The sequence below is a fragment of the Bicyclus anynana genome, chromosome 20 (assembly GCF_947172395.1).
Source record: "Bicyclus anynana chromosome 20, ilBicAnyn1.1, whole genome shotgun sequence".
In the NCBI taxonomy this organism is placed as follows: domain Eukaryota; kingdom Metazoa; phylum Arthropoda; class Insecta; order Lepidoptera; family Nymphalidae; genus Bicyclus; species Bicyclus anynana.
The window spans coordinates 904,120-916,583 of record NC_069102.1 but is presented as its reverse complement, the minus strand read 5'-3'; positions in this window follow the sequence as shown (position 1 = coordinate 916,583).

Sequence of the window (12,464 nt, the reverse complement as noted above, 5' to 3'; positions counted from 1 at the left end):
TGTAAGCGCACGAGGGGAGCGCTCGTGATTGACGGGTGTTTGTTTGTTAATTGGCCAAATTCGGAAACGTCACGCGAGCATGTAACGTAGACGCGAGGCGTGGGCTACAGTATTCAGCCGTATTATATTGTTCCGCCTTTAATTATTTTGTTTCATACCCCCAAATATACACAGGTATGGTACGATTTCATATATTTTGTTAGTTCTATAATATTTGTTGATTTCGCATTACCTAGTTAGTTAGTCTTTGGGCCTAGAAACAGAATATTTATTCATGACTAGCGGACCCGGTCAAGCTTCGCTTTGACTTATGTGCACTTCTTCCCTATCCCTACTCTATATTACTCTACCCCTACCCTACCTCTATTCTACCCCTAACCTACTCCTACTCCTACTTTAAACTCAAACGTTTATATGGGAAATAGAAAATGGTTGATTTTATGGTTTTCCCAGCTATTATTCTAATTTTTCTCATCCTCTCATCTCCTTTTAAACCTTCCCTATACCTACACGAACATTTCAAGACCAAGATGAGATAAATCCGTTCAGCCGTTCTCGAGTTTTAGCGAGACTAACGAACAGCAATTCATTTTTATATATATAGATTTACGTGGGGAGACGGAAAACATTATGAACGAGCGAACCATGGTTGTTTTCTTTACAAGCCATCTTCCTCACCAAAAACATTTTTTTTTTTCAGGATTGCCAACAATTTACTGCAAAAATAAAGGAAAATACAAATCTTGCGTTAATTTTGGCATACTCAATAAATTTCCAAATTAATTATGGTGATAATGATGATGATAGCAAATGATAACGATGATAGTGACTTGCAATATGAACCTGTGACCCTTTGGTAAGGCAGTCTGGAACCGATAGCTCCCGGTTCCTCATCAAATGCAGACACTAAATTATTCCCTATAATAATGTAAATTTAATATTGTAACGGGTTTCCAAAGCTTGTTATTATTTTATTCGGGTGTTCTAAGTTACAAGCGATAAATAGTATTATTTCATTTTGTTTTGAGTTCGACACTTGGATCGAACTAACTATATAAACTTTATTCGTTATATAAAACCATTTACATTATCTAAATATTTAGCTTTTTCTATCGAGAAACTTTCAGGCTGTAATTGATAGCGTTGCTACGCTTCCATGTATTGGAGAGTTAAATAATAATTAATTATCATCTGGTCATTCATCATTCATTATTAGGGCTCAGGGATCATTGTAGACCAAAAAACACCGGGGACGACAGGGGGACAGTAGTACTTCACAATTCTTTCAACTTCCCACTTTCAACTTTAACAAATAATCATAGAAGAACAAAAGGTCATTATTTTATAGCTTGACCCAGTACTCTAATCCAGGACCATCGTCATCAGAAGCCACAAGGGTTAACCACTGAACCAAGGAGGCATATTATTACGGAGCAAACCATTATTATCACGTCAATTGAATCTATAAGAAAAATCCTCTACTTTAAGAAAAGTAAAGCAGATCATATTATGCAGAATATTTTATTATGATGAAATGATGAGTCAGCTTTCATCTTCATACAAGAAGCAAAATTAATTTAATGAACAGACGCTGATTTTAATCTCAAAAGTACTTGTAAACTAAGTCTACTTGAAATAAATTAATTTTTATTTTGATTAAGTCGCTAAATTTTTACAAATTGTACCACGCTACAGTATCGTTCAGTGTTATTATAACCGATGCGATCTATTTTACGATACCTATTCAATTTAACATTTTAATAATAAGCTACATCAAAGCGAATGTTTGTAAAAGTTTGTCTCGACGCCTTCCGGACCCCCTGCAACTTTTATGACAGACTGTCAGAAAAGTCTACCTTTTATTTATAGCATGCGGGGATCGATACTATAGGTCCTATACTTATAACTCAATGCATTGCAAAGCTGAAAAGGTTAAAAGGGTTGGGCACATACTTAGGAGAAATCTTGGTGTACAAAAGTATTGCAATGGTGATCACGTATCATTTTTGACCAATACTGATGTTGGTCATGCATTGTTTTGTTATTTCTCAAAAGACAGGCGTTTTCAATGGAAATTCTAAGGACTATTTCCGACACTTCCAGCAATTATTATCGTTATAGTAACTAACACAAAACCTTATCAAATTCATCATTGAAAACACACATTCGGCTCACTATCGAGCACGAATCTCCTCACAGAATGAGCGGCGTTAGGTTAATAGTCCACCACGCTGGCCCTATCCCGGATTGGCAGGTTTCCTCACGATGCTTTTCCTTCATCACAGTTACAGTTTTGATTTTGTCAAATTATAAACACCTAAGCCTTCCTCATGAATCACTTTATTTTAGAATAGCAAGCTGACAGACAGACTGTCTGTCAGTTCGATGGAAGACTTTATTTTAAAAATTTTCATCATTCTCAGCCGATGGACGTCCACTGCCTGACATAGGTCTTTCGAACACCACAGTCTTGAACCGCCTGCGTCCAACGGCTCCCTGCAACATGCTTGATGCCGTCGGTCCATCCAGTGGGGGCTCGATCAACAGTGCTTTTTCCACTTTAGGGTCGCCATTCCACCTTGGAACCCCAAAATCTACCAATATTATGTGTATTTAATAATAATTGAACAAAATTTCTGTACAATATCCGTGTTTGACCAAAGTAAAGATTGAGCTTAGAAAAACCTAATCATCCGACGGCCCTTATCAATGTTAGTACAAAGGGTCCGGTTAATTGAAATTGAACCTTCCCGTTTGTTTTTCTTACCTTAAATCAATCATTGTTAACCTGCTCCTGAAAGAGCGCTTGCCACTTCAAAAGATCAAGGAAACCATTGATATTATACCCAAAGATATAGTGAAATAAAATATACTTCATCGTCATCTTCATTATCAGCTATTGTAACGACTGACAAGGCCAGGCCTCCTGCCTTATAGGAGAGATGATATGGAGTTCAGACCCACCACACTGCTGCAATGCGGGTATGCAGGCTTACGGTGATAATTTTTGATTTTGTAACGATCAGTATCATATTATGTTTATGAGCTTGACCTTGAGAGCAAGGCACGGGGTTGTAATACTACAAACTTCCCTATAGCGGGCCAACAATTATTGTTTTGAGAAAATCACTAATGCTAGGAATAACTCAGTTCTACATAACCACATACATACTTTTCGTGGTTTACAAGTTATTAACAAGACAAAAAACGAACCAACGTATTGATGGGAACAGAAAATTTTAAAGCCTCGTGCATGATAATCCTATTATTAGTATATCCTATTGGTAAAATAAAAATTCATGATTAAATTATTTTATTTGGAAAATTACAAATTTGTCAATATCACTAATTAAAATTATATTTTTACATCAAAAACCACATAACTATTAAAAAATAATTTATAAATAACGTATTATCTGATAAATTTTTGTACAACTAACTTTATATCCCGAAATAACATATCAATGGGTATGAACCGTATCGTTGGCAGGTGAAATAAGAAAAATCATTCCGAAAATTCGCGGAAAACTTGAGAGTACTTCAAAAATTACTATGAGGAAATCTGAACCTTATGGCACTACAATTAGAGATCACAGTACCTGAAAATCTTTGAAGAGTAGATAATAGTGGACCATAATAAGGACAAGACCACATTACCACGTGAAGTGAGTAAATACTTAAATCGTATTATTTTTTTAAATATAAACTATACTTATTTTTACATTGGTAGGTATACTTTTCTACAACTGTGGATATTTATCCTTAATAAATAAATATATAATTTTCAAGCGTTCAAGCTTACATATTTCTCAAATTTTGCGTAAACTTTGTCGCTACATTATTGTTTTTATTATGCTATAATAAATCAAACTTAAACCCATACAATATACTATTAATTTAGCTTTACGTTCTATTGTTAAACAAGCTCATGATTATAAATCACGTATCATTTATAGAGTAATCGGTTATATTCCGACAAATCACGTTAACAAAATCATTTATTTATTCATTAGACTTATAACCAAACGCGAATTTAATTAAGTACAAATATATTCTTTCTACTTTCGGAAAGCAGTTTGACTTCGAGTGTAAAGCCTTTGCGCTACTAATAAAAACTACTACTAAAAACACAAAGCAGTCATGAGTACCTATCGTCGACAGAAGTGAAAAGTTAAAATTATGACCTTAAAGTCAGGTCAGGTTAACACGCCACGTAACCATGTCGATGACGAGTTACAGTATTTTTCTACTCATGCAAACCTGCCTGCAGAAGCTTTCAATTCAACGCTGTGACAGTAGTCATTTTGCCGCCGCGACAGTCGTCATTTAATCGCCGCGACAAAAGAGTCATCCTATTACCGCACTGCAGGTTTCGCCCTAACATGCGCCGAAGAGGTTTGTAAAGAACACATTGTAACATCAAAGGGACGGGTTACAAAGGCCGTCAACAGTAATTTGTCATTTCGCTTTGCGGCTTCACCGTTTTCATTTAAATATGCACCCGCGTTGTGTAGCTTCGATAATTTTTCCGAGAATCCAATTGATGTTATTGCCGGCATTAAAATGACCACACAACTAGATTACTGGCTCTGTGGTTATACGTGAAGTTCATTGTAATAATTTATTTCAATCAAATTGTATTTTCCTGTTTTTAGGGTTCCGTAGGTTACTCAAAAGGGAAAAACGGAATCCTTATAGGATCCCTCGTGTGTCATTGAGTCCATCTGTAACTGCAAAACTCGGAAACTGCAAGACCAATTAAGTTTTGTACACGAGTTAATGAATGTATTGCTGGAGCCGTGATAGCGCAAAAGACAATTATAACCCCTACCTGAGATTCGGAAGGCGTAGGTTTGAATCCGGTCCAGGGAATGTACTTTTCAGTTGTGCCTTTTTAGATATTAAATATCACGTGTCTCAAACGGTGAAGGAACAACATCGTGAGGAAAACTGCATACCTGAGAACGTTCTTAGCCAACCCGAATTGGGCCAGCAAGGTGGACTATTAGCCCCCCATTAGACTATTAATCTAACTAACGAATAGACTAATATAGGTGTCATTCTGAGAGGAGAAACCTACTCAACAGTGAGTCGAATATGTTTTGTTAATGATGATGAAACAACAATGCAAGTGAAACCATCAGTGTGAAGTGAACCAGAAGTGAAGATTAAAAAAAACCTGGTATTAAGGTAGGTACACCATTGGACTCTAATATCTACATCTTAAATATACATCCATCTCTTTCGTCCACCGAACCAAATTAAAGTTATGTCTTTCGCAAGATAGAGAGGTCTACAATTTTCTTCGTCAGCACTGCAAGCGAGATACGAACCAGGTCTTTTTGACCTGGTTTCGCACTCAACGTGTTAAGATATATTATAGCCTGGATTAACACATAGGCTACTTTTTATCTCAGAAAAATCCATGGTTCCCGAGGGATTTGTGAAAAACTAAATTCCACGCGGACGAAGTCGCGGGCGTCCGCTAAAGTCCGCTAGTGTAATATATAAGATTAACAATAATCAATTAATCCATCATTAAAGCCACGTAAGTGTAAAGTGTAACATACTGGCTGAAGCGGAGTCTAGTTCTAGCTGACAGCTCGCTCGCCGGTCGTCGCCCCCGGGTACTGACCTCGCGCACCAAGGTGAAGGTGACTCGGCATTTGGGAGCCAATTGCCAAGGCTGAACCGACGTCAGCTGACGTCATACAATAATCTAGAATATAGATAGACATAAAAATGTGACTTGAGCAGTGATGTCCCAGTGAATCTTCAAATCGAAGGGCGTAGGTTCGAATCCAATCCGGGCATGCACCACCAGATATTTTATAAAATTAAAAATCACGTGTCCCAAAAGGTGAAAAAAAAAATTCGTCAAACCTGAAAATTTTCTTAATTTTCTACGGGTGTGAAGTCTACCAATCCGCAATAGGCCAGCTTGGTGGACTATTAGTCTATTATTAACCCCTCTCATTCTGAGAGGCTCGTCCTCAACAGTGAGCTCAATGAGGATTCTTAATGATGACTCATTTGATAAGACGCGTAACCCAGTTGCCCTCTTATATAACTTCAGACTTCAGATGGTCATTACCCCTAAAACCATTGACCTTATGAAGGTACAGGTCACTTAGTTCACCGAATGCCCAGCAAAGCTAATAGTTCTGAGCCGACTAATAAGCTAACATAACAACAAAAAGTTAATGACTTACCTAATTTAGAAAAGTCTTACCTATTTGTTGTATGTACTTGCTAATGTTATTAATATGAATAAAAATTGTCTGTTACATTTTCCAATATTGTTGAATCAGTTTTGAGCAGAATCAATCCAAGATTTTTTCAGCTGGTTAGTAACTTTTAATAACCTCGTTATTGATACTAATTGGGAGGAGGGAGGGAGTTTACCAAAAGTGGTTAATAACCAGATGTTTTTTTTACGGTTGCTTAATTAATAGTTATACAACTTATTTTCGTTATGGCCATGTTCATTTTCAGGCCCACCTGTTGAGAAACTCTGATGAGGTCTCAGGTCTTCCAGAGTCTCTGCCATGATGACTATATCATCCGCGAACCGCAGTTGAGTGATGTTTTCGCCATTAATGTTGATGCCTAGTCCGTCCCAGTCCAGAAGCTTAAAGACGTCCAAAGCGGCGGTAAATACTTTTAAAGAGATTACATCTCCCTGATTTCCACCCGATCAGCCCGGGTTTCCACCGAGTCGAAGGCTTTCGCATAGTCCACAAAACCAGAACCTTCGTCTTGTAAGTCCACCGCGCATACCACTGCGCCACAGATGCCGTCAGAATAGTATTACGATGGAAAACATTGATCTTCATTTCTACAAGGTAATGGCCAGACATACTCCATTTTATGAAGGGAGAATGTTTGTCAACTTTCCAACATAACTAATAATAATAAAGCTTTATTTAATTCCATATCATCATTATCAACCTTTCAGAATGAGAGGGGTTAGGCTTAGGTCCACCACGCTGGCCCATAGCGGCTTGGTAGACTTCACACACCTCTCATATACTCATCCTGAGTGGAGACTCGTGCTCAACAGCGACCCGAATATGGTTTGTTAATGGTAACTTGAACAATTCTGGATCTGCATCCTTGAAACCTGAGTATTTTCCAAAGCCTCCACGTTGCAAATTCCATAATTGACTGCAGTATTACCTATGGTAGACTGACAAATTTTGAGCTTTCATAAAATGAGGTAAATCTGGATATTGTAAGCTCTTGGTCTAACAAGAGCCAGTATTTGGAACCATCCCACCAGAAGCTACTGACGTAATAATACCTAGAATAAGAGGAGACAAAAAAGTCAGCGATCTGCCAAAACCGAAAAAACTTCAAAGATTTGTGTTAATTTACACGCTAAAATCAGACTTTTGATATTTCTTTTCGGCATCTCATTATCATCAATCTAATTAGTGTCGCTGCCTTTTTGAATCAGTAGTTAGAAATAGCTACGGATAATGAAGACCAGGGTTTGATATGACTTGGGCTATTGGTGTGGGTATCTTTTAGCCAAGAAATGCTCAATAGCACTCTAGAAGTAGGAAATCGGTGTAATTACAGAAAGACCCCCTTGTCCCAGAGAGCACGTTTATTGCAAGGTAAACAGAACATAAAGGTGCTGATAGATTTGACTAATCGCTTGTAATGAGCATTAGTGAGAATGTTACATCACAGAAAAATACGTGAACATTTTAGCAAGCATACTACTCGTATCGAGCGTTCTGGCGAGCATTCTAGCACGCAGTCAAGTCTGATAACTTCATGAAGAATATCTTCTGACGAGCATCGAATAGAGCGTTCGCTAGAATTCTCAAGATGTTCGTAGCAATATTTGGCTCTACGCATGGATCGGCTAGTTGTTCAGTAAACGGCGAATGTTCGATGTTCTGTTTTAAATAAATGCTCAAGCCTACATCAACTGGCATCTATTTAACGTTTCATGCTATCAACTTGGTTAATTGCCTCATTAGTCCAGTAAATGTATGTATGTGTGTGGATTCGGATCACGAAGTCCTAGGTTAGAATCCTGGCTCAGGTAGTCAGTCAGTCAGGTAGAGCTACCATAAGTAAGTACGGTCAATTACGGAGATAGGACTGTAGCGGCTTTATTATTTATTTTTTATTCTTTACAAGCCCTTGACTACAATCGCACCTGATGGTAAGTGATGGTACAATCTAAGATGGAAGCGGACTAACTTGTTGGGTGTAGGATGAAATCCACACTCCTTTCGGTTTATACACGACATCGTTCCGGAACACTAAATCGCTTGGTGGTTCGTCTTTTATCGGTAGCCACGGCCGAAGCTTTCCATTCCTCCTCCTCATCCTCCCAAGCCAGACCTAGACCAATTAAGACAACCTCAATCGACCCAGCCGGAGCTAGAATTCAGGACCTCTTTCTTGAAATCAAAAGTTAGAGCAGCCTAGCGCCCTTCTATAAGAAGGGCCCCTCCTATTTTTAATGGCCCTGTAGAAGGCTATTAGAAATAGTCTGGTAGTAACAAAAACATGGTTATCTTAAGGAAATGACGCTTACTTTTTATTTCGGAGACATTCATCGTCGAAGAAACAAATTTGTAACTCTAGATTACATTATTACCTAACAGCGATCAAAAATAGGTTTTTCTTCAAACGCCACTGACCTTTCTAACTGCCAAGGTCGCATCAGCACTCCCATTAGAGTAACTAACGTAATAATACCTACATTTCACAAAAAACACACTTACCTACTTTGCCAAATAGAAAAAAACGAGGAAAATAACCGAGAAATGAAATTTTTGCTACAATTTCTGATTATCGACTCTATCATAGAGTGCTTAAAGTATTATTTTACTCAAACTACTGCTATAGCTTGGCAAATTCGTTCGTAACACTTCCAATGGTTCGTGCGGACCGGGCGGGTGGTCGCTATGCCCCGCGCGCACGACTTCATACCCGCGCGCACGACTTCACACCCGCACAGTCTTTCTCCCCCGTCACCCGCATATCATGAGAGTGTCATTAACGAACTTGCCAAGCTATAGTTTAGGAGCTGGTGGCTAAATTTATTCATTCATTAGTTAATACAAGTGCTCACAAAGTAGTACACGCTCTGTGATAATTAAATCAACCAGGACCTCCGCCGGGACATCGAAATACAGGTTTTTGGTTTTGTTGAAATGTTTTTATGTACTCTTGGGGATTGTTTAATTTAAATACGTTTGTACATAAGAAGTAAAATGCTGAGGCTTAAATAGAAAAATAATCCGACTGAAACAAACGGTTATACAAGGTCAAAACTATATATCTGTTTTTCTTTGATTCAAATATATATAATTTGATGTAAATTGTGAATATGTGGAAAAATTAAAAAAAAGAGTGATTAGATTAGTGACTGAATTAAGGATGGTACAGATAAATGTAAAGATGAAAATGATTACTAAAAGTAACTAAAAACTTTATTCATTATAAAGTTAGCATCCAGCAATAAAATAATTCTCCAAATTATGTAATTATATATATAATTCTATATCTACTAGAACAAATTTTAAAAATACTAAAATCGAAAATAGTATAATACAAATTACTATTTATGTTTAAATAGTAATTTGTCTTGGTTTATGGTTGGTTATTATGGTTTATCATAACTTTGTTATAAACTAAAGCTTTATATCCAGTAAGAACATGTCTCTTACTGATCCGAATCCACATACATACTCTTACTACTATATATATATATTATAGGTAATACGAAAACTATCAAGTATAGTATATACTTGATAGTTTTCGTATTACCTATCTAGATTACAGAAAAAAGTATCTACCTCAAAAGCAAAGATAAAATTTAGTTACATTAGTTGTTATGTCGTTTTATTTAAAAACAGTGATTATAATATAAATAACTATTCAAATAATAATAAATAAATATTCGATACGAAATCATTCTATTATTTTAACTTATGAATACGTTCACAATAGTTACGTGAATTATATCGGTTCTACCAGTAGTATCTTTTAATATATAAATTTGCGTTAAAAAAGTAGTGAAATATATTCTAAATATACCAACCATTATAAAGGCTCTATAGCGGTGAGGTCATTAGTTTTTGCGCTTTTCCGTAATTCACACCAGTAATTAGTCCTCTGAACCAATCAAACTATCTTTTACAAAGACATGGCAACAAAGTTCAAGAACCTCTTATAAATAATTCTACACTAGTGCGTTGCAATACACATTTGCTAAATAATATAACGCAATCAATCAAATAAAAACATGCATGGTGGTGGACTATGCTATGCTATGACTATGTCTTTAGTAGACCTTCAAAAAAGTCCACGATGGTATAATATTTATCTTTTAAGTATAACTTTCTATGCTCATTTTATTAATCCCATTAATTCCCAAAAAATCCTTTAAATAACGCTTTGCGTCTTTTTCTCTCGTTGTTAGTGTTAAATTTTGAAATACAAATTATGAAAAAAGTTTGTACATGCGGATGTCAAGGAGACGCGTGACTTTTTTTTTGTGGGCTGAGCACGCACCGGCTTCAGCACGCAGTTTGAAAAGTCTCTCTCTGGTTACTCCATATGGAGTGCCATATGGTTATGCCATAGATAATGTGTATGGTAGCATATAGTTTGGGCGAAATTACACCGAAACCTTTTTCATAATTTATTCTATTTATTGGTAAATCGCATGAGAATCTATTCAATAGTCTTTTAAACCACGGAAGTATAATTGCTAAAGCGTTAGTTTTAGCGTTCTATATTCTGTGTTTCAAATAGACAGACAGACAGGGCTTTGTCTTGTATTAGATTGCTAATTTTAAAATCTTTGAAACACAAAGTCCTTGAACTGGCATGCATTCGCATGAAATCGAATGAAGCTCATAAAACTAAATCGACATTGTCGACAGGTCAATACGTTTGTCTGTTTGAGATTATCTTCCCATCACTATTATCAATTAAAGTCACGCGCCTTCTGACATTGTGACTAAAGTTGCGACGTGTCGGAAGCAGCAGCGACCTTGTGTCGTTACGGTGAAGGTTGCGAGCGAGCAACGCCCGGTCGTCGAACTATCCCACTCAAGACTCAAGTTTGAGTGTTCGTGGTTTCGATTCCCGCCCATTGGACTACCGTTGCACCCACTAACATAACTGTCTTGACTATGTCCAAGACGAGGAAGCTGCAGTGACTTGTATCGCGCGGGTGATTTGCAAGCGACCGACGAACTGATGGATGTGACTCAAACTGTAGTAACTGCCAGATTGTTCCTCGTGCTGCTTTTACTGCTCCTCGCGCTGCCGCGATGATGACCTGTCTGTCTACAAGCACTGCCTAAGTGCTCTATGTAACGTAGCCTCACTACTTGTCTGCTTACTTTCCTCGCTACTTCCCATGCCATTCCTAATGTGTGTGGCAGGCCTGTAAGATTTCCAGTAAGGGAGAATGTCTAATGACTGGAGTATGGACTTATATATATTATGGTGCCACATTATTTATTATATTATACTGTCGTCAGTCCACCTGGTGGGGGGGTCGACCAACACTGCGCTTTGTAGTCGAGGTTACTACACTATTGATGAGTTCCTTAACGACAAAGGTGCTTGGAGGCCATTGGATCAGCTTCTACCTTCACACAGGAAATAAAACTATAAGAAATTGTAATTTAATTGTTATCAAATGTAAATTGTAATACTGTATGACTTTTTCAAAAGAGCAACTGTTGAGTTTCTTGCCGGTATCTTCTCAGCAGAACCTGCCTTCCGAACCGGTGGTAGAATCTTTACAAATAGTCAACTGACGTGTCAAAAGTGCTTGTAAACTGAGCCTACTTGAAATAAATGAATTTTGAATTTTTAGGGCGGGGTCGCCATTCCAGCACCTTCAGACCCCAACGTCCATCGGCTTTTTGAACTATGTTCCCCGCGCATTGCCACTTCATCTTCGCGATTCGTTGAGCTGTGTCGGTGACTTTGGTTCTTCTGCGGATCTCCTCATTTCTGATTCGATCACGCAGAGATACTCCGAGCATAGCTCGTTCAATCGCCCGCTGAGTGACTGAGCCTTCTCATAAGGCCTATAGCTAGCGACCAAGTTTCGGAACTGGTCATCACTGGCAACACGCACTGTTCGAAGATTTTAACTATGTACTTAAATAATGTAAATCTTTTCGTTTGGACGGTAAAAAAAATTTAAAAAAAATGGTGAGATGAGGAAGCTCCAGCGACCTTGTGTCGCGCAGGTGAAGGTTAGGAGCGAGCAACGCCCGGCCGTCGAACTGTCCTTAAAAAAATCTATCGAATTGATAGCCTCCTCCTTTTTTTGAAGTCGGTTAATAAATAGACGTGGTTCTGATGGATGTAACTCAACATGCAGTAAGATTTTGTGCTAGGGTGAATGTCTATTTTGACTGAACTATTTTGAAACGTATCAAAAACCTTTTGCTGCATATGCTGTA